Here is a 21,498-nt window from a genome sequence, read left to right on the forward strand (position 1 = left end):
TAAAAATTGCTTGTTACAGAGTTTTAAGTTCCTGTTACAATAATTTTCAACTAATGTGGGGGAATGCAATATCTGATTTTCTTGTAAATAGGGCAGTGTCTTACTTATGATATTGAAAAATATAAAACTTATGGAATGCGACCATGTGGCAGGAAAAATAACAGAAATAGACAGATTCCTCATAAAGCTGTATACTCCCTGGGATGCAATCAATTAACTCAATAAATGAAAAATTTAATCCGATTCTAATAATATGAGCAATAAAAAGGGTGGAGTATCCAAGTCTGAAGGGGAAAAGCTCTTTCGTTATGAACCCTCCCCAAAGGAGTAAGGTCTTCTAATCTAGTTTCAATTCTATCTTGAAGCTTCGATAGTCTCCAAGCAATCACTGAATGAGCATAACAAACGTGTTCATCATGATGCACTTTCGCAATACATTGAATTAATTTCGCTCAAATTTAGCACCCTAAATACATACTCTTTATTGTAAATTCATTCAAATTCATGAGCATGAGATTTGAACAAATGTATTTAGAAAATGGCTATGTTTTTTTATTCCTAAAACAGAAATACAATCTACCAGTAGGTGCATGTACTTAAGATGTTAATTTCCAATTGTGAATTCATAGCAATTGTTCTAATATTTGGTGGTACAGAAGGGAATATGGTTATATTCAAAGAGGAAACATTCCTGTAGAGCCATAGAAATATTGAATTTTTAAGAAGCTGAGACAACGCTCCTGTTTCCTGGTTCACAGACCCACAGAATTGTGCATGGAAATCAAAAGCACAAAATGGATACTTAAAGTTCAATTTCTGAACTATTCACATCTTTAAATCATAACCATGACTCCTACAGACTCTCAGAATAAAATTTGTAATCGTCAAGTATTATGATAGCTAACGACGTTGATTTCACGCCTGTCTCATGCAATCTCTGCCGTAACATTTGACAGAAGCCCTCATTTCACCTGTTAACTACACGCAGACACTCACATCCTTAGGTTCAGGATTTACGGAAAGGTTAACTAATTCCCCAGGAGATGTCTTAATTTAGGCAGATTCCTCAATGTTCTGCAGAGATGTAGTTCAATCAGCAGGCAGCCATGTACTGTAACTAAAGATTAACAGATGAAAAGAGAGAGAGAGAGAGAGAGACTAGAGAGAGATAGAGATAACAAGAAAGAGAGAGAGAGAGAGGGGGGGGGGGGAAGAGGGGAGAAAATGAGACAGGATGAGGAATAGGGAGGGAGAGAGAGAGAGATAGGAATAGGGAGAGAGAGAGAGAGAGAGAGAGAGAGAACAAGAAAGGATGAGAGAGAGAAGAAAGAGAGAGAGAGTGAGAGAAGGGGGGGGGGGGACAAAGAGGAAGAGAGGGTGAGGGAAAGTGGGGAGAAAATGAGAGAGGATGAAAGAGGAAGAGGAAGAGAGATATATAGGAATAGAGAGAGAGAGTGAGAAAGAGGGAGTGAGAAAGAGGGAGAGAGAAAAAGGGAAAGAAGCAGAGAGAGAGAGAGAGAGAGAAATAATGAGATGGCAGAGAAAATATGAACAGGAGCTGTGACCTCACATGCTCTTCCAACTTACTCTGGAAAATCTAATATTGTAAGAGGTCTAATTTTTGTTCTGGTTTTTTTTTTTTAAAGACAGGAAATATATGGCAAAGAAATTTCACTTCTTACATGAGTAGCTTGCAAATTCAAAAATCCTCTCCTGAAAAATAGTTCCTATTTTACACTAGGAGACTGTGAGAGAGTGAAAGAGAGAGCAATGATGAGAGGTGAGGAAATAAAACTGAAATGAAAATGAGGGGAGGTACAAAAATATAGCCCAACAAGATAGAAACAAATAATAAAAGTATTGGACAGAAAAAAAAACAAAGAGAGACAAAATGTACACCAAGCCTCAAAAGAGGATGATATAGCCAGTCACCAGTAAATTGTAGCTATCTACTAGTACTTAAATGACTTGCAAAAAGACCTTCAATGATTGCACACATTCCATACATACCACAAAACATTAAAAACTTATAACTCAGAAAAAGAATCACAACTTCTATAGAAAGTGCTAAATCCTTTTAAAAAGGGATATATGTTCCATACTACTACAGTAATCAGTTAAGGTTTGTAGTGAAATTTGGAAGGTTTCCGATACAAACTGTAACTACATTTATTGTGCCAAAAATATAACAATGCTACATGAGGTAAGAGACCTTTACATTTATACCTTGAAAAAGTACTGAAGTGAAAGTTTTCATTCTTCATTGTCAATTATCCCTAAAGTATTTGAAAACAGTCATTATTCATCCGAGAACTGTGTACAGACAAGTGAGGACAGATCTGAGGAAAGACCTTTTAAATTTGATTAACTTTATCAGAGAGAACATTTATCACTAAGCTGCATATCGTTATGACATCTGTTTTCACACACTGAGGACCTTTCCTTTTTAGCTATACTATTCATATCATCACAGAACTTGCAGAACTTTAAAGGTTGTCATATATTGTACTGTTTTAAAATTAAAGACATCTTGATAATGTCCCATCACCTTTTTTTATTACAGTACAACCTGTCTATAAAGACTACCCAAGGGAGACAAGAAATGTGGTCTTTGTAGACAGGTGGTCACTAAAGCAGGTTTGACTGTACCAGTATGTTAGGGCATTTTATGGAACACAGTTGTTACCAAGGAAATTATTGTTCTTCTGTTATTACTTGGGTCTTGTACCTCTAAAAGGAAGAGATACAGAAGAATTTGTCAGCTGAGGAGACATAAGGGCGTTAACGCTGTGTATGATATGAATTAACGCTCTTCTGGCTCTCAACAGATAGACATCCTACATATGAATACTCTACACATACAATCATAAATGTGATAATCCAAGAAGAAAACACAGTCTCTAACAGCCAACATAGCAGGGGGCATCACAATCATAATACTATTACACGATTGTAAAAGACTTTCAAGAAATCAACTACAGGGCGGTGGGGGGGGGGGGGCAATTTTAATACCCTAATCGTATAGCCTTTAGATATCAAATTTGGATCACATAATATGTTGCTGTAATGTTTGCACTTTTCAAAAGGTGAAGGACAAGGCTATTGATATTGAAAGTCTTTATGATCACGCTTACAATTAATGATCATTAACTTTATTACATGCATGACACTTTGAAAGTTGATAATCATTACATTACTGTTGAAAGCAAAAGTGAAAGTGAATTTATCACACAGAGTACACATGATCTCTCACTTGTGACTACGGCTGAGCTGAGCAATGTTTGCTGTAAGTGCATGTGTCATGTGTTGCAAGCAAATCAATATAATATCAGCAATGTTTGCTATTCTGAATCACCAACAAAGATTGCATCTGGTGATTAGCAGTATTTATTTACTTAATAATCAGTTACAACTGTATCAAAATACAATCTAGTGGGTGAAATTACATGAACACTTAAAATATAAAATATGTGTCATAAAATATGAAGTGATTCTAAAAGTAATTCTATACATGACCTTGAGAAAAATGCACAAGTGCAAGAGACCTTTTTTGTTCTAGAATTATCAAAATATGTTCCATGGTAAAAATCATTTCAATTACATGCTTTTTGTTTCATAGAGAATAACTCAAACACATTAAGATCACTGTTTTTCAGTATTGCTACTGCCATAACAATTGGAGGAAAAAAAAGAAAAGAAAAAAGAACCATTATAACATTTAATCATCGAAATTAAACAATTGAAAATCGTTAGCAGCATGTATAAAATTATGAGAGGAACAATATAGGCCTACATGTACAGTACATATCTCAGTATCAGCATAATAATGTCTCACTTTCTTTTTGCACATGAAAAGGAGTGTAGGGATCATATTAAGCTCAGATTCACCTCATTCTGAAAAAAAGTCCTGTACTACAATCGGAGAGAATTAGATATACTGTAGGTCCGACCACAAATGTCTACATTGTGTAGTAGTATTTATGATAATCTTGCATTTGTTCTTTCTATTGTGTTCATGGCCTTCCTAAGCTGATCTCCATACAGAAGAGGGATTTTATTGCATTTAATCTGATTACATTGAGAAGGAGGTACAACACCTCTGAGCTCAAATCTTGCCAAAAAGAGGAAGAGGATTTAGCACGCGGAATGACAACAAGAATTTGGAATATATTAAACACTTGATCACCTATGGCTATGGCTAATGTATTGTATTACCATGCCAAACTGCGTTAGAGGCACTAGATTTTTTGTACAGGAAAGAAAAATCCTCTAAATCATACCATCTGTGTTCTTAGAACCCTGTTTATAATGTATATCGATCATGTCAGTCCAAATTCACAAAATTGTCTGACAATCAACAAGGAGAATTGGGGGGGGGGGGGAGGGGGGAGTGACTCTTTCTTAAGATTTGCAGAAAAGACTCTGACAATTCATGATTGGTTGACTGTTGACAGATAATTTAGAATGGGGGTGTTACATCCCCACATACCCTTTTTATGACACCCATGCTATTATTAAAACAATTAAATTAAGTGAGTCAAATAATTATATTATTATGTTATATGCCGTTACGTAAGTCAATCATAACACGAACCACAGCAGCACTTTTATGTATATTACAAATGTAATGTACATTTGATTTTACAACCCTTTGTGAGTAGGTAGAGGCATTTGATCTTGCAGTTAACGTTGATCCAGTATAAATCACAGGGGTAGAAGAATATTTCATAATGAGAGCTGATTATTGATTTCTCCACAGCTCTCTGTTTGGCAATGCGTCCAGTGTTCACATGTAGAACAGAGGTCTCCGAGAGGAGCCATCACACACATTATATCGTCCTTGTTTTCACGAAGTGACGGTAGTGAGGAAAATCGTAACGCAAAGTGAATGCATTTTTTTTTCATTACCGTCACTTCGTGAAAACAGCGACGATATGTATGCATGAATTTCAAAGGCTTTGCTTTCAAGGGTCAGCCAACTAATGAGCGATTCCTAAATTACAGATACGCTACATCACTGGTTAAAGTGAAACAAAGATACCATCCGGTTAATATTGAAAGAACACACCGTTATCAATTCAATTGATTCTAATTTTTGGCCAGTTAATATTTTCTTTCAATTTTGTCAATGCCGAAACACACCCATGTATACACACAAGTATACTGATGAGTAATTCCTAAATTAACTGTATGCTGCATTAAATACTGGTTAAAATGAAACAAAGATGCCATCCTGTTTATAGTGAAAGAACACACCGTTTATCAATTCAATCGATTCTCATTACAGGCCAGTTAATATTTTCTTTCAATTTTATCAATGCCAAAACACACCCATGTAGATATATACGCACAAGTGTACAAGTAACCTTCTTGCATACAAGAAATTGATGAAAGCCGTAGCAACATTTAAACACACTTCAATGAAATTGTCTGTTGAGAGCCAGAAGGGAATCAGCTCCTATACGTTTACACAGATGCAATGCCTTTCTGGCTATAAACAGACAGCATCAAAATATAAACTTTGTAGCAGCGCATAAAAAGGATTTGCCTTGATCCTAACATACAAAGATACATTTTTACTCCTTTTTGGGGTGAGGTTTTACATTTTGTGAATTCATATGAAAATGACAGGTGCATAGCCTAGAGGTCAATGTCATAGAAATTATTCTGTAGGTTGTATATACACTATATTCTGGTATTCTTTCTGAACAAAATGCAGAAAAAATGACTTACAAAAATGTACATCTAGTAGGCCTTCATGTCAAGTAAACTCTGAAATGTTCTAACAAATTTATCTTAATACACCTACTAAAGTATACTCACAAGTCACAACGGCAGTCTGCCCTTGGTACCTGTATGCAAGCTCCTGTATGTATGAAACTGTATGCCCAAGTACAAGTGTAATGCAAGTGGCCTAGCTAAGAGGCTAAGAGCTGTTCAACTAATCCACTTTAATACAGAGGACCTCCCCGTGAGGCAAAGGAACCCGGCAATAAGAGGAATTACTCTACGGATCACAGTTGGAAGGAATTAAGATGGTGCGATGGCTGCTCTTCAAGCCTGAGACGTGTTTCAAGGCAAATTCACCTGCAGTTGTATACATGATGTAGCATACGGCCCTCACGCTATCCATCATAACATTTTTTGTGGAATCATGCTAGCTATTATTGTAATGGGCCGCAATATGCTGCAAACCCCACCAGCTGAATTATCCCAAAACATAATGATCCCAGTAAAAAAAGATAAGAATTGTTCAGGTGAATTTCTGGAAAAAACTATAATAAGCCAATAATATTCTCATTGCCCCAAGGTTAATGGTAGTTATTTTTTTCAGGGAAAAATATATGCTAATGTTCTCATTGCAACACGGTAAGTTCTTTTCAGTTTGATTATATCTACATATTGGTTTTTGGTTCAGGATCATTACCATATTCTTTAGCATCAAATATGTAATTCACATGAAAGTACAGGTACATTAAACTGACATGAACAAATGTACCGGTAGTGTTATTGACTGTCAGGAAGGCCTACTTCCAGCAAATCACATACTGTTCCTCTCAAACATACAAATGTTTTTGTAGACCCCACTCAAATAAGAGTGACTTGCGTACTTCTACTGAAATCGACTCTGAAAATGGTTTTCCTTGAAAATTTAGTTTTTTTTTAATAAAAAGATCAGCAAAATTGATCTCTCAGTCTTGAGCCAAGACTATGGAGTGTTAGTCATCCATGGGGACTCCCTGGTGTCAAGCCTGATTATTATTATTCTACTCAGGAAAAATGTGACCTAGTACTAACCCATCAAGATCAGAGGGTACCAGCAGCAGTGGTAAGAGCAGTCTTGCCTAGGCTACGCACGCCTGAACCTAGTTGAAGAAGCACTGACAGTTTTCCTTGTTCTTTCTGCTCTGCAGTGAACAAAACAAAAATTATGGGAGCTCATAAAAGCTCGTAAAGTGCTCTTGTAAACTGATAAAGAGCTCTGGTATTTTAATACCACTGTTAGAAAATTGAACTTTAAATCTTAAAAGAGCTCTCACAGGTAAATATTTTTTACACTGGATGGGGGAAGGGGTGGAATAAATAGAGGAGGTTGTAAGCCCCCCCCCCCCCCCCTTTCAGAGGAGAAAAATCTCTGTAAAGCCTGGTTATTTTTCTCCTAGTCTGTAAAAAATGTGACCCACTATTGACCCGTCAAGATCAGAGGTAACAACAGCAGTCTTGCCAAGGCACACCTGCACCTAATTGTGGAATCACTGATGCTTTGTCCTGTTCCTTCTACACAATATACTTTAGGGTTGGAAAAAGGATAGGGATGGTTAGCCCACCCCCTCCTTGCATTTTTTTTTCTTCAAGAACCCCATATGAAATGTTTTGCTTCCAATATATACATGTACACACAATAAGTTATGAAAAATGTATGTTTTTTTTTTCTTCAATTTTTATTTTTATCAAAACAAGGAATTTCTGGCAAGGGATTTTAATGCATAACATACATGTATATGTGGACATGCAAAATCATATCCTATTTGGCTTCGAAATATATGTAGCCTTCAAAAAATATAATTTTCACTTTCAATATTGTATGAAGGAACAAACATGTAGATGGTACCAAAAAAGTAAATTTGTGTGCAACTTGAAAATGTATTGCAGTTTGTACCAGATATAAAGTATGAACTTCTTGAGCAATGGTATTTCAGTTCCCATTAGCAGACTCATGGCCGTCTAGATTCAAAACTAATCCATATCTGCTATCATCATTTTCCTCCTATTTCCATCCTTCTATACCCGACGGCTATTTATGGAATGATAATTGACATATTTTGAGTTGATCCACGGGAAATTTTGGACTCTGACATTCTTTCCTGTCCCAGCAGCTACTGGGTGGAGTACTTTCACTCTTGGGAAGTTCAGAATTAAAGATCTGCTTTATGTAACGCATTACATTACTATAGTAGACGATAGGCCCTGTTCACATAATTCTGTAACGTAACACACTGCTGTCATAGACGGTAGGCCCCGTTCACATAAATCACATCGGTTCAATCTGAGGCTAGTAGGGTGTGTTCTCATACCAGCAGCTACTGGGCAAGGTTCTTCCATTCCCCTTTATACAAGTGGGAAGTTCAGAATTAAACTAGATCTACTTCATGTAACACATTACATTACTGTAGTAGAGGGTAGGCCCTGTTCACATACAGTAATTCACATCGGTTCAGTCTGAGGCTAGTAGGATGTGTTCTCACACCAGCAGTTACTGGGCAGAGTGCTTTCATCCTCTTTGATATGTGTAAGTGGTAAGTTCAGAATTAAAGATCTGCTTCACGTAACACATTACATTATTATAGTAGACGGTAGGCCTTGTTCACATAATTCACACCAGTTCAGTCTGAGGCTAGTAGGATGTGTTCTCACACCAGCAACTACTGGGCAGGGTGCTTTCACCCCCCTTGATACGTGTAAGTGGAAAGTTCAGCTTTAAAGATGTGCTTCATGTAACGTAACACGTTACCATCATAGCCGCTAAGCCCTGTTCATATAATTTGCACCAGTTCTGTCTGAAGAGATATTCTTATTAGGGGTAGAAGAGGAGTAAATCTGGATTCAGTCCATACTATTAAAGTAAATACATGTATGCACATGCTGTCGCCATCTCATGATCCGCAATTGGTGCAGACTTCTTGATCTGCCTCAAGAATAAGATTCATTCCGTAATATAAATGCTACTTTTTTGTAGAGCTCTATGGCATGTATGTCTGCAAACCCTGCCTCATATTTTGAAATTCTCACATCGTTTCATAAACATTCTAAGGAACTATCTAGGTCATTCCATTAATTTCCACTCTCTCTGCCAGAATTCTACATTTAAATTTAGTGTCCAACTAAAACTAAGCCTCCAACCTGACTGTATGGGTTTTTTAATGATATTAATATGAAATACTTGTTATCATCATTACCATACTACCCGTTTCCCTATCTGATATTATGCAAACACTCATAAATGCTGATCAAACATATTTTGACCCAAGCGTTGGTAATTGCTAGGCAATTTTGTTTTTATGGAGACTGAATGGGAAGCCACAATGGAAATAATAAAGTACATGTACACTGTACATATTTCATCATCTGTGGTCGATTTGTTGTTAGACACCTACATGCATTTTTTAAGGTTTACCAAGTAGAAAATAAACCTTAAAAATAACATTAAAAAACATCAACAATTTATTTTTGAATATTACTAGAAGCAATGCAATGATGTAATAAAATATATTAAAACCACAAACACTTTAACATGGTCAAATATTTAACAAATGGATGGAAATATTATAAAGGTCTAGATGGATATTACTGTTAATTAAAGTTCTTTTCCTAGAAGTAAAAGGCTTGTGGCATGAAGTAAAAGAGTGCGACATGTGGTTTTAAACAATACCGGTATCCTAAAAGTGGTATCCATATCAAAATTCTGCGAGTTTGTAAGCGCTATGGTACTTTTTGTTTGTAGTGCTTCTAAATAATAAATGTTATTCATGATGATGTTGTAGTTGCTGATTAAGCTGTTGTTGTTATTATTATTATCAATATTATCATATTAAACTTATAATTTGGCTTGAGACAAATCTATTCTACATCAACTGTGTATATAAATCTAGAATACAAGGGCTACACAACTGTCTGGTTTATAAAACAGAGTACAGACCTACAAATGTAAAATACACACTTAATAAAAGTGAGCCACATTTGGACTCAAGCATGTACATTTCAGTTTTTCTCCTAAAATACTGTTATCTTAAAATGTTTTTCCCTATCGGTTTTGTCCAAAAGGAAGTACTTCAACCATACGGTTATTTGTCTGCCTCCCACTCCTACTGTATGTCTAGCCAGCTACATAGGACAAAAGTCAGCGGTCGACTGGACAATGAACTGGTCATTCAATATGCATGTCTACACATGGTGGAAGAGGTAGGAAAGGGAAAGTCAAAACACCTCTTTGAAAAGTACCATTAGTGAAAAAAATGCAAACAAGTGGGGAACACTTAAGCTATAGAAAAGCTCCAAAGAGTTCAGTAGAACTTTTTTCTAAAAAGCTCTAGTGAAGGAAAAAAAACATGACATTTCTGAGAGAAAATCAATTAGAATTCCTGTGAATGCAAAGTAATTGATACATTAGGCGGTGTCGCACAGAAAAATCCCTTAAAAAAATCCCTTGAAAAATCCTTTTAAGGGAGAATTTTCTTGCTTCGTTAGAGGATTTTTGAAGGGATAACTGATGACAGACAGCAATTAAGAGGATAACTAAAATCTGGATAACTAAAATTCTGATTTTTGGCCTCTGTGTGACACCGCCTATTTGGTTCAAAATGCGAAAAAATATACATACAACTAATATAAAAATGTAAGTACAGCAGTAATATGCTGAACATTTTGAGTGAATTGTGAAATATACATCTTTAGATGTGGCCCTCAAATAAAAAAATTGTATTATAACCTGAAGTACGATATAAGATATTTTGCGTCTCTCACAACTACACTACTGTATACTTACAGATGTATGTTACACTGAATGTTCAGAATTGAAGTATTAGATCCTGTTGTAATCGTCAGCCTAATAAACAAGGAGTAAACAGTTTCTCTCAAACATTTAGCCGTTTCCTCCTGCTGGAAAACAAGTCCGTTTGGAACCTCCTGCTTGGTGGACGATCGTGCAATTTAAAACGTGTGTTTACCCGAGTTGAGTTTTCCACAATGATTTATATCTGCCTTTATAGGCATTCTAACCACAACCCAATTCTACACCACATATGATCCACCGACATATCGTTCTCACTGTTATTAATTTGTGTCAACACGTACCGATAGGTGTGTTATTTGTGGTGTACAACCCTAATTTTACATGTTTTCATTATCTATTGTGAAGGATTGGATCCATTATAAAGAAAAAAAAGAGACTCAGTAGAAAAAGCTTCGGCAGAAGGAACACTGTCATTGTCTGGTAGTAAATCTTTGTGATTATCTTCACCTTTGACAGAAAATCTGACCTCCGAGAATTGGGTCACAACGATAAAAAAAACTTGTATGTCAGGGTGAGTGACTTGAAGAGCTTCAATCTGAGGCAACGTACTAATGAAGAATGGAGAGAAAGAGTGAACTTGGTGAAAATATGCTTTTGTTCATAGGAGTGAATTTCATATTTTGTATGCCAAAAAGGTTGCCCCTGAAAATATTTTGAAGTATCTTACATGTATAGTTAATTGCCCTCGGTTTCAATCCTTTTCACTGGATGAACTCATGAACCCAAATATGTGGCCTATATGTGAAACAAAGCAACTGGGACCAAAACATTTCTACATAATTGTTCAATTATTATCTCTTTTAGATCAAGTTTTTGGCAAAATTGTTCCTATAGGTCTAATGTACACAGGACAACTCACTTTTTGCATTTCACATTTTCTTCAGTAACTTATACCAGAAACATGTACATGTAGTTCCTTACCATTTGGGGGACTAGGTTCGATTATTAAGGCAAAGGATTATTAAAACCATACTATGTAGTTGTGTGAACTAGTCTTAACATTTTCCATGAGTAAAAATCTAATGTATTATTAGATAGTACTAGCAGGACCCGCGGAAATCCGCGGGATTCTAGAGGGGGCGGGGGGTGTAAATACATATATAGAGACTGCATAGAGACTGTCTAAATTAAAACCACCAAGAACTTTATTTTCCTTTCAGGCCATTAAAAAAATATACATGTTTAGCGTCCCCGCTCGCTTCCTTTTTGGGGGCCGCCTCCTATTTTTTTTTTTTGAATTTTTTTTATTTTTGAATTTTTTTTTTATAGAAAAAAAAACAGCGTCCCCGCCTGCTTCCTTTTTGGGGCCGCCTCCCATTTTTTTTTTTGAAAGAAAAAAAACATGAAAAGCACCGCTAAAATGTATTTCTGATTTTAAAAAAGAAAAAAAAAAATAGTCGGCCGCCATCTTGAAAAATAGCTCGAATGTCAGGAAAAATGTACGGAGCGGCCATTTTGAAAGAAAAAAAAAAGGGCCTCCTCCTTCCCATTTTTCAAAAAAACAGGACGCTAAACATGTTTTTTTTTTAATTTGGCCTTATATAAAAAAATTAAAAAAACGATCCAATTGTACCGGTAGTTATTCTTTAAGCCTCTGGAACTGCGTAGAGTTCCGTATTTTGGGTACCGACTACGCAGAAATTCGGCTGCGTAGTAATGGGAAAAAAAGTCCCTGCGTAGGTTATGCGTAGGCTGGCGTACAGGTTTGCTTATGGTTGCTTACTGTGTGGAAAGCTTTTACTGCTTAGTCGATCTGGCGTAGGGTAGCGTACTGTTGCGTAAAAAGGCTTACTTTCTGCGTCAAGTTTCTACGCCGAAAGTACGCGAAAAAAAATTAAACATGTTGAATTGTTTTCGTTCACCTTGCGTACTCCTTTCCGTCCCTCAGCATATAGTAACGTAGGCCAGCGTAGTTGGTACGCAACACTAAGTATTGCCAATTAGTGACCCCGAGTGTCACAAATAAAGTATTAAAAATATGCTCATCTGACCTTAATTAAACGCCTAAAACCCCCGAGCTTTCGGGGGTTTATGGCCCCTTGAAACCCGTGGACCCCACGCCTATATTATATATACACTCAACTCGCTGCGATCTGATCTCCCCCCCCCCCCCCCCAACTTTGAAGAACGTAACCCCCGAGCTTTTGGGGGTTTATGGCCCTTTAAACCTGTGGACCCCACGCCTATATAATATATACACTCAACTCGGTACCCGCGGAAATCCGCGGGATTCTAGAGGGGGGCGCAGGCAAAAAATTAAGTTTTTCATGTCGGGTCGGCTCCATTTCAAATTTTGGGGAAATTTTTCGGGGGCTACTTTTTCAACTTTCGGGGGCTCTTTTTTCTGGGGCTACTTTTTCATTAATTCATAAAAAGATAGGCCTACACTTTGTAGAGATTTGTTTAGTAGATCTAGGCCAAGGTTTCAGGCTTCCTACTTCATAATTGCCTATTTAAAAAAAAAAAACATTTTTCTAGTTCAATAACTAAGTTTTCATGCATTGATTTGATGCAAGAACTGTAACATAATAGACCCTAGATTGTGATTATTTCTGACCATGAATTTCGATAATCATTTTTCAAAGTAAAATTTTCACAAGAAAATCAGACAGTCGTTTAAAAACGTAGACATTAGTAATACTTTTACTAATTCTAAGCTCAGGTTTCGTAAATCTATTCACGAAACTATATTGAAATCGCAGCAATAATGATGCAAACCAACAGATAACAATTTCAAAGTGTCAAATCTCTTCGACTCAGCTCAGGTGAACTCACACACACTACAGCGTAACTCCAGAGCTCGAACACCGGCGCCGCAGGCGTCGGACGCCTACGGTGCGCGGTGCCGGTTAGGAGCTTCCTGCAAGCTCATTTCAACTCACACACCGCACACAGCAGCATTGCATTGTGTGTTGACTGAAGGCAGCTTGCGACTGAACTGTCAGTCCAATGGTTTTCTTGTGAAAACTTTCCTTTAGAAAATGATAATCAAAATTTAGTAGCATGGCCGTAATAATCACAAAATAAGCTTTGATGTCATACCTCCATTCATGAAAACTATATAAAAATCGCGGCAATAATGATGGAAATAGGTCCCTAAGTTTGGACGTGGACGGGAAGCTCTGTGTGTATCTCTGTGGCTTGTGCAGCTACTATACAAAGGATATCCTATATATAGAAAGATGCTTTACTCGGGTAAGCCCGAGCCTGTGCGTCGTGCATTTAATACGCAACTTAATGTGAGTGGATGGTCATCGGTCGTGTGTCTACGGATGTCATGTTGAATATCCATGAGGTATCTCTGTCGTCACGCATATCCTGCATTATGCATGTCGCGTCTGTTTTCGCCCTGGACGTCGACACGGAGGAGGACCTCGGGCGGAGTATAGCCAATTCGCTAGAGTAGACTCTCCCGCGGACGATGGCACTGGGCACGGGTACCCCGAGGGGAGGGTTCAGGAGGAGATAGCCGCACCAACTTGGGTCGGCGATCTCATTAAAAAACAATAGAATACAAAGGCTCGCGGAGACGTCGCGCCCCCCGCGGAGCCTTAGCGTATTATTATTATAGATATGAAACTTGCAACAAAGCCCTGAGCATTGTTAAACAATTATTAAACCACCCCCACCCCCCCCCATACAAATACAAATACAAATATATAAATAAATCAATGAATAAGTGAGTACATAAATACACCAATAAATAAACAAATAAATAGGTGAGTAAATAAATACATAAGTAAGTAAAAACTTAAAGAAAGAAAGAAACACATGAAGAAAAAAAAAGAGGGTGGGAGATTTTAAATGACAAAACCTTAGTCTACTATCTCTGACTTGCTGTAAATAGCTTACATCGATGGCACTTCCTCCCTCCCCTGGGACGTTGGTGAATATTTTAGGACTGGCTTCGTTCCTGACTGAAGGTTGGTATTGGCTAGAGTTCAAGAGGAAGGGTAATCCTGGGGATAAGCTGGATCTCATTTGAGACTGGGATGACAAATCATAAATCATCATAAATCATCATCAGTCTATTCAGTATCACCGTTTAATGTGTGAAAGATGCCTACAGTATTCCACATGTACTGTAGAGCCACTGAGATTCATACCCACTGGGTACATACACCTGTAATATACAGGAATGCTCTGACATTTTGATTGATTGGAATTTATTCCATTCCATATCAATTGTTTGCACTAGTAATAAAGAACATAGTTGACAAAGTAAGTTCAAAATTATTAAATGAAACAGGAACCTACTGGAAAGCATAGCTTGTTTTTGTAGGTTCCCAAGAATAAATATAATATGAAGATTGTTTTCATAAATGAATTTAAAGTGTTTTAATAATCACAGTAAAATAGATAGAATATCATAAAATATTTTAATAAACCATTTCAAAGTGTCTTTGATTGACAAGTGCCCCCCAAAAATACAAATTCTAATTTATTTCTTTTTTCCATTGTCATTCTAAAAAGAAATATATAATCAGTGCCAAGGTTCTTTATTTGAGGTGTTGCAACTTACACAATGCTCTAATTATGGTTTTGGAGGACACTCAACTCAGGCCATTGTATTGTAATGTACAAGGTGCTTGTGAGGGAGTGTCAGGTTTCCATGACAAGTGAATATGACATTGGGCAAAGAGGTGAAAACATAAACAAAAGCTGACTGACATTTGATACCTGAGGACCACACCAGCTCATTGTACCAAGTTTGTAAACAAATTGTCATGTGCACCACTCAAAAGTACTTTCAGTGGTTAAAGACACTTCAAGCCCTTACAAGTACTTTACATTATTTTCACTAGGCCATTGGCAATTATCCCACATGAAAAGTTAGTAACATGGACTATATGTACGTTAATAATAGAAATGAAAAAGAAAGTCCACATTCTACAGTCATCTGAACCTCTATTGTTTATTTGAACTCCAAGGTCTCTCATACAATTTAATGTTCATGGATTTGGCATATGGTGCATGTACAGTGAAGTACAAGCAAAAGCAGTTTCAGTTGCATCGGTAAAAGTCATTAAAAACGAATTTCCACTATAAAATAAAAGCATTTGCACTCTTGAGGATGGTGTATTTTAACTGCCAAGCCTTGAAAATTTTAATAGTAAAATTGTAATCGCTTCCTCCCACGTGAACGCAACACATGAACATTTCTGCTCACTCTCTCTTTTCTTTTAGCTGTAAGCTTAATGCTGTTTTGGTTTACATTCTTTCGTGTAAGAATTCAAATTATTTCTTTACCCATTTAGGGCAATTGCCAAATGATTTTGATTATCCAATGGTGGCCCCCGCCCCCAAGGAAAATTACTTGGACAGGTAAGCGAAAACACAACACATCGATACCTGTCGATCTGCAAATTCACTTTAATCTTCTAGAAAACCAAGTGGGCACTCCTTTTTCACTCTGTATGAAGAGCCAACAAAACATATTGTCGAAAATGGAGTAGAAAATTGATGGCCCAAACATGCATGCCAATAGATTTGCATGAATGCTTACACATACTTGCAGTATGTCAAAATAACTCTTGTCAACGAGTCAACTGGAATCTGTGTTCAGTCGTATACAGTATGTCAATGAAAGTAAGTACATCTACAAGTACATGTACATGTACATTGTCTGTTAAGAGCCAGAAGGGCATTGACCTTAATTTTATCATTCAATTTATAGTACAATTGATGATTTTAACACGGTCACAGAAGTCACCGAGTTGTTAACAAATTGACTGCAATCATACTAAGAAAATTGTTAAAAATTACTACTTCTTTATAAAGGGAAGATCAAGATTCATTTTCATTAAAAGTATTACAAAATTTAAAAGCTGGACTAAATTTACTTATTTGTTGAATTTGCACTGCCAAATAAATAACCATAAAATGACTTACCATTATATTAACTAAGCAGTGGACTTTTTATCAAATGGTATTCCATACCATCTCAACCCATATATATTCTTGCTTCTCGTCACATTTTATACCCAATTTTGACATTCAATTTTGTATACCGGGTAGTACATCTTGAAAAAGCAGTCCAAAATAGCATTGATGCATTCATGAGCTATAGTTAATAGCCTTGTAGCATAGCAGCTGTTCATTAAAGGCAAAAAATAAATGCCGGCTTCGGAAGACGGTTGCTGAAGCTTTTTGGAAAATATTATCATGCTCTATTTAGATAATTTAATCTGGCACGTTAACAAATTCCGGGGGGGGGGGGGGGGCTGGCGCAGGGGTGCAATGCTGTCACATCGTTACATGACTCATTAGTTACTAATCAGACCATGTTCATAATAAAGAGGTAATATACCTAATGGCATTTGGGGATATAAGGTTTTGTCAAAGGCTCCTAACTCAATGAATGAAGAATTTTGTAAATTGTAAATATACAAAGGCTGATACCAGTACATATTCCCTTAATCACCTAATACTCTAATACTCAGTCAAAAGCAAGGAACAGTGTGAAAACCGTCAAAAGGCTATCCTTATGCAAACATGTACATTGGAATTTACTTGGAATTTCACATTTAGATGATAGGTACATCATACAGTAAATTTAAATTTACCATGTACCATTTCCCTTTGCCGATATGTTCTGTTCAGTTTCCCATTCGTCCCCTCCGCTTTATCAAATATGAAGAGCTGTTACAGCAAATGGATGAAATAACTGTACAACTAAAAATTTATTTCAAATGTAATGCAGAGTACACTGTAGTAATATCAACTGTTTTTCATACCCAATATGTTATCATGACCCCATTAGTATAATCAGGGTTCCAAATGAACAATATGTTCTCTGATCTATAATTTGGGGTTCAATTTTCATTTATTTCCAAAGATTCGTAAAAAGACAATATAAATTACAATCAAATATAAAAGCACTAAAAACAAACAATGACGCTGCAGAGGGGGTGATAAAAAATCACAGAGGTTTATCAGGGATCATCCCCTGCTTAAAAAATACAATATAATAAAATGTGATAGCTTTTTTTAATTGTACAATAAAGTTCAAAAAGAATATCTTCTATGTGCATAGGGGCCCTGTTTTACCGATTTTAAATATTAATGGTAAGTAATACAATGTATTTTTAGGGTCTGTATCCTCAATGTGCTTGTCAGAGTCAAGCCTTGGTGTAATGGACACTGTTATTTTCTTTTAATCTCCAAACGGAACAAATTGGAACATACCAACTGTTTACATGTACTATGTAAGATAAATATTGGGAAAAGAAAATGCAAACATGACTAAAAAAGCAACAAAAGGATAATATGCTCACTTGACCTAGGCATTATCATTCATGTTGTCAGGCAGGTTCTTGAAGCAACAAGAAAAACGTCATGAATACTTGTCGGAGATTCATTAGCGAATGGATGACAAGTATTTCTCCAATTGACAAGCTTTCAACAAACTCCTATCGACAATCTCATTGCAACATACAATGAAATGCTTCTTCATTGTTGCTAATACACCCAGGTATGTGAAATACTTATTCACTTGTCTGTTTTTTCTTCTATTTTTACCCCTTTTATTGATAAGCACTCGTCTGAGAAGCAGGTACTCAAAAGGCCTGTCTTCATCAGCAAGATATTGCCAAATAACCTGCTATTTCTGATTTAGGAAATAATCCTGAAGTTAAAAATAGCGTCTTCATCAGCTCGGTACTCGACCTTGAAACTTGAAACTCAAGCTCGAGAAATTAGCTCGCAATCTTTTGCCCAGCATTCGTGCATAGTGCCAGCCTTTGGGCTGGTGGGAACGCATCAGATAAATAGCGGGATATTTTGCAAACTAGCCCAAGATACAGTATCTTGGGATGATTATCTTGACGAAATATCCCGCTAATTGCAACTTCGGGCTGATGAAGACGCAAATTAACTGGATAATTTGTGATTGGGATAGTTGGGATAGTTGAAATAGCGGGATATTTGGCACTCTCAAGCTGATGAGGACAGGCCTAAAGTATCTAGACCAATTCAGCATTTCAAACTTTTTCCCCCTTGAATATTCTTACTTTCCCCTTCTAGCAAGTCACAAAGTAAACATTGATTGTGTCTGGGCCTGCCCCTGGTAACTAAGTCCCCTATCGCTGTTCTACGCACACAATGCCATTTCTGATTCCTCTTTGTATTTCATTCACTACTTTGGTTACATGTGACATATTACATTCTATACCCCTTTGTAAACAGAACTTCCATCAGCACGAAAAATAGAAAGCTATTTTCGCTTTCAAACAGTTTGTTCAGTTTTACTTTTCATCCTGTTGTAAAGGGAAATGCGACCATTGTAACAGGTTGCATTGTGTGAAAGCAGGGGAATAAGAGATGTGTGGTAGTGAAAGTTCTGAAGAAATATACAGAGAAAGCTTTGTACTTTGTACATACATACCAAAAAGCCGAGATCACTAAATCTACATGTGAAATCTCAAAGTGGTGAATTTGGGAAAACTGTTTTTATATGTTCACCTGAACAGGTGAATGGGAGAGATTGAACATGTTTTCTGAATATCATATAGGAAACCCCTTCAAATTCATTCTTTCAAAATGCCATCTATTCACAATTCAGTCTAAATACTACAGAAAGTCCATGCTGGCAGTGCTCTTACAATGTCCCTCGTTTTGTTACACTTCATGGGGTAGACTGTTTAGCATTATTTATTCATTGACAATAGTCAAGAGCTATTCTTAGTACACCCAGAACAGTAGACGCTTTAGGTGAACCAAGCGCAGACATGCAGCCTACATGTACTTACATTTGTGCATGCATTCCTCTCAGTTTTCAGAGCCAACTTGTCCACTTTATTACATGTAGCAACAAAATTAACCCATTGCCCTTCCACGATATCTAGGAATGGGTGTATTTCAATTCCCTACCTTTTCTTTCTCTCTCTCTTTTGGGGTAGTGGGGGGGGGGGGCATTATCAGCTTCCCCCTACCCCATACAGTCTAGATGGACTCATTTTTTTGAAGTACATGTATATGTACAACATGCCTCCTATGTTTGCAACAAATATTTGCCCTTTCTAGAAATCTCAAAAAGAATACATACATGAACTTATCCCCCACACGAAGAGGTGTCACCCCCCCCCCCCCCCACACACACACACACACACTTTCACTCCAATCATATGAAGGAAATACATAACAGAGAATCCCAAATGTACTCACCTTGTAGCTTGTGGTTGCATTGGACTGGAATATAGGACTATCTGCAGAAGAAATAGACAATACAAAAGAACATAAGCATACTGTTTATAATGCAAATATTTAGAAAACATATCATTTGACACCAGGGTGCGACACTAACATGCGCCTTGGGAACATGGGCGCCCAGAATCCCGGTCCACAGACTCCCAAACTTTAAATAAATGTACATAGGGCTCTGGGCCCCCTTGCAAAAAGTATGTGTGAAGCCCTGCCTACACCCAAGTTCACAGTATTACATCGTTTCATGTACATGTATTACGATGCATGTACATGTACAATGAGATCGTTCAGTAGAACTTAGAAGTTCAGTAAAGTAGATACACAACCTTCATCTCAATCGCTTTGCATGAGCATCACATTTTTGGACTCTGCGAATTATATCCACAAAGACCACAGCGAGCCCTTGGCCCCTGCTTCGATCATTTGGAATGAGTATTCATCCTGAGCTGACTAATGCTACACGAATCCCAGGCAGACTTCCCTGACCTAGATCATGTCATCGGTGACAAGGTCCATCGATGACGGAACAGGACAGTGATCAAGCGACAGGATCTTAAGAGCCCCTGGGACACAGCGAGAGAAAGTGTTATGCAACCGTCCAATCCAAAGTTGTGAATCTGTGCCTTGCACAAGCTAATCTTGAGTTCTAGCCAAGATGGAAAATAAAGTTGCTAGAGAATCAAATACTACAACATTTATCCCAGACAATCTTCCCTGACCTACATGTCATCGGTGACAAGGTCCATCGATGATTAAACACGATGGTGATCAAGCAACAGGATCTTAAGAGCCCCAGCCCCTGGGAGACAGCAAGAGAGAGTGTTATGCAACCGTCCGATGTGAATTTCAGAATCTGTGGCTTGCATTTTAATAAGCTTATCATATTTGCATTTAGGGACAAATCTTGAGTTCTAGCCAAAATGAAAACCATTTTTGCTAGAGAATCAAATAAAACAGCATTTACACTGAATGTTCAATAATAGATTTAATGATGATAGGATCAAAACTGTAGTTATATCCATGGACTGGGACAGGAGTCAAGCAAGCAGAATCAAAGGCCTAAGCAACAGCAAGACAAAACGCTATGCTTCGGTCTGACACAAAGCTTTGAATCTGCATGTGCAGGGACTTGACGTCAAGTCCTTGATCTGTGCAAGTCACAAGAAGATAGCCATACCGACACTATGATCTTACAGCCTTGTCCCAGTAGCTGGCTGATAGCCTCATCCACAGAGTGTGCACCTTGATCAAGCCAACAACCATACAAACACCTGATTCGAGCTGGTGATGAAACAATGAATTTCCTATGGACACTTTCAATACATTATCGCTTCTATGATGCAATGTACAGCTGATTCTTGGTGGGTCTCTGGGCAGAATATCAATAACGTTGACCTGCTGAATAACCAGAGATAACTTGAGCTGGATTCTACGGAAAATGCCCGTCTGCTCGACTGCACCAACTTATCCATGCTCCAGTATTCACAGCATGTTGCCATAACAACTACTAAATAGTACCTACACATGGAAGTATCAATGTTCACGAGCCATCAGCACTTCCTTTGAACAGTCAGAATGGACAACTTACTTGCAGAGTGCACAGATGTGCAGATATGGAGATCTCTTCCATACAATCTTCACTCAAAAGCAGGACATTCTTCTGTAATCCCTTCATAAGGTTCACAAACAAAATGGCAAAACAGGAACACTTTGTATCTTATCAA

At 37.3% G+C, this 21,498-nt stretch overlaps 1 protein-coding gene across 3 annotated transcripts in view; it reads right to left on the reverse strand.

Annotated features, from left to right (window-relative positions):
• LOC583396 (cytospin-A) overlaps positions 1 to 21,498 on the reverse strand; it is a 41,387-nt gene that overhangs the window by 14,609 nt on the left and 5,280 nt on the right. The window contains exon 2 of one of the 3 annotated variants that reach the window (XM_783305.5): positions 19,736 to 19,776. The gene's annotated coding sequence lies outside the window, so the exon portion shown is untranslated. Of the gene's footprint in view, positions 1 to 996; positions 1,097 to 5,823; positions 6,396 to 19,735; positions 19,777 to 21,498 lie in introns of those variants that run through there. The other 2 variants (XM_011667678.2, XM_011667679.2) reach the window with 2 other exon arrangements.

This window comes from Strongylocentrotus purpuratus, unplaced genomic scaffold (assembly GCF_000002235.5).
Source record: "Strongylocentrotus purpuratus isolate Spur 01 unplaced genomic scaffold, Spur_5.0 spur5_scaffold_2, whole genome shotgun sequence".
Lineage (NCBI taxonomy): Eukaryota > Metazoa > Echinodermata > Echinoidea > Camarodonta > Strongylocentrotidae > Strongylocentrotus > Strongylocentrotus purpuratus.